The 3742-nt window shown below is 51.2% G+C and overlaps 1 protein-coding gene across 1 annotated transcript in view; it reads left to right on the forward strand.

The window, feature by feature from the left end:
• MCM3AP (minichromosome maintenance complex component 3 associated protein) overlaps positions 1-3742 on the forward strand; it is a 102283-nt gene that overhangs the window by 54212 nt on the left and 44329 nt on the right. The window lies entirely within an intron of this gene.

Consider the following 3742-nt stretch of genomic DNA (forward strand, 5'->3'; position numbering starts at 1 on the left):
CTGGTGCAGGGACAGGATGCGCTTTCCCCAGTGCCCCTCTTGCTCTGCAAGGACAAGGTTTGCATTGTGTGAGCTTGGATTGTGTTGCATCAGATTTGGTGCACTGTTTACATTAATGATGAAAAACAATTGCAAGGGGGGTGGGCAGTGAGTGCCTGGCATTCAGCATCCCCAGAAAGGATGGGGAGGCTGTAGAAACTTGCAGTGGAACAAATGTTTCCATGACTGGGGCATGGGGACTGCAATTGGGCTTGCCATCAGTGGCCACCTGTGCAAAGGCAGGGTCCAAATGGTGTCCTGTGTGCTGTGTTGAAGCACTGATGTTGTCTGTCCTTCCTTTGCAGCTTGAAGTAGAGGATGTGGAACGCTAGCCAAGGTGAGCAGACCATAGGGCTTGGGCTGGTCTGTCAGTGCCACTCAGTCATGGGGGCTTGGGAGGAGGATCAGCACAGCCACCAGGCACCCCGAGGGATTACATGTGCCAGAGGGGAGGGGGGCATCACCTGTGAGGTGGCCATAGACCGGGTGGGATGCTCTGAGTACATGGGTATACCAGCCTGCATTGATTTTTCAGGGAATTCCTGTCTCTGCTGACTTGTAATCCACCTCTTTCTCCTAGGCACACCACCACCACCACAGGTGCAAGTCTGCCCATCTGCTCCTCCGAATTGCCCCTACCCTGGGCCCAGCAACCCTTGCTACCCAGCGGTGCCACCCGGCACCCCTGGGATGTGTCCCCCAGGCCACGCTCCGCCTGGCCATCACCCACCAGGCCACCATCACCATGGGCACCACCCACCGGGCCACCACCATGGCCACCATGGCCACCATGGCCACCATGGGCATCCCCCACATGGCCCACCAGGGTGCCCACCAGGGTGCCCACCTGGATGCCCACCAGGCCCCCATGACTGCCATCAGAAGCACAAGAAGAAGCACAAGAAGAAGCACTCCAAGTGTTCCCACAAGCATCATGGAGGCAAGGTATGGTTGCAGCAGATCTTCTAGCTCTCTGGTGTGGTCATGTGCTCTCCCCCTCTGCCCCAAACCAGCTATAGTGGGTGGTTAATGGCTTTTTGTTGTTTGTTTGTTTGGGTTTTTTTTTGCTTTGGAGACTCCCTTTGGTTTATAAATAGGCAAGTATGAGTCACTTCAGATGAGTCTTCTGAAACCTGATACATGAAATTCCTTAAAACTGTTCAAAACAGCAAATTGACACAGCTCAGGGTGCACCATGCAGTGTGTTAAATCATATTCTTAGGATAGCAAGAATTCCATGTCTGTGCTGGGCAGATACTCTGCAGAAAATGCTCTCCTGGGCACGAATCTGCATGGGATTGAGAGAAGAGCTGCAGAACAAAACCCCAGTTCCACCATCTGAGGCAGGAAGCATTTCCCAAACAAAGCAAACCCTCTGCTCCTTTCAGTGTTTGATTGCTTGTAAGGTGATCTACTTCAGCATTTGCCCTTGCTGTCGGAGACCAAAAACTTCCCAGAATTTAATTGGGCTGAACAGTCTTGAGAAACAGTGATTAAAAACCAGCCCTCCAGCAGCATTTGCATAATTGTATAGTTGCTAAACATCATGACAGGAAAGTAATGATTTCTAGCTCTAAAATATAGCGTGTAACATCACTACAATAAACATTATGATCATGTTATTAGTAATCCATTTCATCTTAATGACAAGATAGCTCAGCACAGGTTTGTTGCCCGGGGCACTAGCATTGACACTGGTAATTACCAGCTCGAAGTTCAGCCAGTGTGCACACCTGAGGGCACACCTTTTGGTGGTGTGCAAAGACATTCAGCTGGGGTGAGGTGAGACCAGAGCCACCATGGATGTTCTTTGCAACCTGAACCAAGCTGGGCACTGGGAATGGGCACCCAGCTCCTTCCAGGCAGCAGCTGGAGGCAGCGGTCACGCCACATGGAGGGGTGGATTTTTAGTAGCCTTTATGGGACTGAACAAGTCCCCCCATGCTCACGCCTGCAGCTGCTAACTCCTATTAGAAATGGTGTGGAAGAGGATTGTTTCTGTACTAACCTGAGCTGCTTTAATTTCCTCCTCCAGCACTCAAGCAGCTCGAGCAGCTCTAGCAGCTCTGATTCTGACTGAACATCTAACCTGCGTGCTGCGAAGCCCCGAGGAGACGATTTATGAAGACAAAAGCCCTGCAAGAGCCACCTACTCTTGTATGAAGACAAAAGCCCTGCAAGAGCCACCTACTCATGTTCTTTGCCATTCTCCCTTCTCTGCAGCCTGCATTTTGCCTGTTAGCGATTTTCTTGCTTTTTGTTTGTAAACTCTTTGACCTGGAATTGTTGTAAATAAATGACTAACAGCTCTGGTCTCTTGTCTTTAGTGGGAGGGGCTCACATCCCACTTCGGTGCTGAGAGCCATCCCTGTGGCTGTGTAACAACTCAGAGAGTTTTGTTTGCTGGTTTGCAGTCTGTGGTTTATCCCTCTGCAGTGACGCCGTACAGTGGGTCCCATCTCTTCCAGAACTCCTTAATGTTGTGTGACATTCTCCAGCTGTTGCAGGAGGGCTGGTCGGAGAATAAAATAGCTTCCCTCTTGCTGAGCTGCACGAATTGCCATCCTTTTTGCTAGGGTGTGTGTGTGCGTGTTGGGGCAGTTGGCTTTCTCTATTGTGGCTGCACATCCTCCCAGGGCAGCTCCCGTTTCATGATGGCCCAGGAATGGATGCAGTTGTATTTTGTCCTTTAACCAGCTCTCCCATAGCTCTCCTTTCCAGTGGAGGGAAAGCACAGCAGTGATGCTGCAGCAAAGGCCACAGCATCCCACTGCTGTACCTCCTCTGGCCCTGACTCACAGACTTACCTGCACTCACCAGCTCCTCTGCACCTGAGGTCCCCTTTGCACAATCCATACTCTGGACATATTCTTCTCCCTGTGTCACCTCAATCACCCTGGGTGACCCATACTGGGAGGGTGCAGCTCCTGGAGCCAGCCTGGGGGTGTTGGCCTGCAGCAGGAGTGCTGTGTGTTCCAAACCAGCTGTACCAGCAGGAGAGGAGTGAGGAGTCTCATCTGCCTGTGTGTGTTTTAGGTGTCCTCCCCAAAGCAGCCCTTGGCAGGCGCAGGCAGGCCCAGCCTGTGTGACTGGTTGTGCCAGTGTCCTGTCTGCATGGCTCTGTGTCTCTGGGATACGTGCTCAGCTTTGCTACTGGTTGAATCTGTAAAGCAGAAGGCAGCAGTCACTTGGGCAGAGATCCCAGAGTCCGAAGTCTGGCGGGCCCCAGCAGCCAGGTGGGAGTGGTCCTGGAGCAGAGCAGCTGGAAGAGGTGGCTCATAGCTCTTTACCTTCCTTAACAGTCCTTATTCACAGCTTGGACCAAGGGAACACGAGGCAGCTGAGGAATGAAGTCTGCCTTTGTCACACTGAGAGACTGTAGTCCAGGTGGGTACTGTGGACCTGGGCACGGAGTAATGGAATGGGTCTGTAAGACAATTGGAGGCACAGTGCAGTGAGCACTGGGATATCAACAGTGCCCTGCGATCCTCTGCTGCAAGGACTGGATCTGCTGCAAGGATCACAGCCTTGTGATCCCACATTCGTGAGGAGACATAGAAAACAAACTTACCTTCATTTATTAGCTTAACACCAGGAGAAGAACTACCTGCTCATGAAAAATAAAAATTAAAAAAAATAATAATAAATAAATAAAAAGAAGAGGGAAGGAAAAGAGAGAAGACAAACTGCAGAATAAAGAGGC

The sequence above is a fragment of the Cyrtonyx montezumae genome, unplaced genomic scaffold (genome assembly GCF_038088225.1).
Source record: "Cyrtonyx montezumae isolate F1298 unplaced genomic scaffold, pur_monq_1.0 scaffold_7, whole genome shotgun sequence".
Lineage (NCBI taxonomy): Eukaryota > Metazoa > Chordata > Aves > Galliformes > Odontophoridae > Cyrtonyx > Cyrtonyx montezumae.